The following is a 955-nucleotide window of genomic DNA, read 5'->3' on the forward strand; positions in this document are numbered from 1 at the left end:
CTTTCCCCCTAGATCAGGAGCACAAGGATGCCCCCTCCACCACTGTTGTCCAACGCAGTACAGAAGTGCTCGCCTCAGCAATCAGACAACAGAAGGAAACAAAGGGCATTCAAATTGGCAAAAAAGAAGTCAAACTCTCCCTCTTCGCAAATGACATGATACTGTACGAAGAAAACCCAAAGGACTCCACCCCAAGATTGCTAGAACTCATTTTGTATTTAAAGAAACCACTGTTGGATGCCTTAAACTACGAGTAAGGAAAACGACAATTTGGAGTGATGCCAGAATCCTCACTGCTAACGTGAGACAGTTTTGAGGGGGTAAAGGTTGCCTCTGAGGTGCCCTGCCTACTTCGTGGGATGCCTGGGAGTCGCCGTCTGCCCATAGGCCTCTGACGCTGGAGGAGTAGACTGGTATGAAGGTAATACACGAGGGTGAATGGGGAAAAAAGAAAGAAAGAGAGAAGGAAGGAAGGGAGGAAGGAACGGAGAACCATTGAATTCATCCTTTTAGTTCTGTCATTTAGTTCTGAAAAGTCTTTATTTCTTTTATGCTTTCTTTGGATTCATTTTGTTTGTTTGTCTAACTGGGTTGGCTGCTTCATTTACTGATGACATTCTTACCTGTTCCCTGCCACTCCGTGGAGTCCAGTGGGCTGCAGGGGGGTTCTGTATCCCCTAGCCCAGCCCAAGCACATAGATCTTTTTGTTCCATACTAGAAGTCATTGGCTTGTCCCATGGATGCTTCATTGCTTTGAAGAAGTCTGTGCTTTGCCAGCTTTTCCCAAAGTTCCCAGCTCTCTCCATGATTTGTTTATTTAGTGTTTTCTATTCTCCTCAAAGACTGAGTTGCCATTATTGTTTATTTTCCCTCGTGTGTTCGGTTCACTTCAAAGTGGAAGAAAAGAGGCGCCTTTGATCTACTATGTCATCCCAAATCTAATGTACTAATTAT

The 955-nt window shown here is 44.6% G+C and overlaps 1 non-coding gene across 1 annotated transcript; it reads left to right on the forward strand.

The window, feature by feature from the left end:
- The first annotated feature begins 237 nt into the window (after nt 1–237).
- Nucleotides 238–384, forward strand: LOC140625945 (U12 minor spliceosomal RNA). The gene has a single exon (XR_012025208.1). It is a non-coding gene; the product is annotated as a U12 minor spliceosomal RNA (small nuclear RNA).
- The last annotated feature ends 571 nt before the right edge of the window (nt 385–955 follow it).

Source organism: Canis lupus, chromosome 36 (assembly GCF_048164855.1).
Source record: "Canis lupus baileyi chromosome 36, mCanLup2.hap1, whole genome shotgun sequence".
Lineage (NCBI taxonomy): Eukaryota > Metazoa > Chordata > Mammalia > Carnivora > Canidae > Canis > Canis lupus.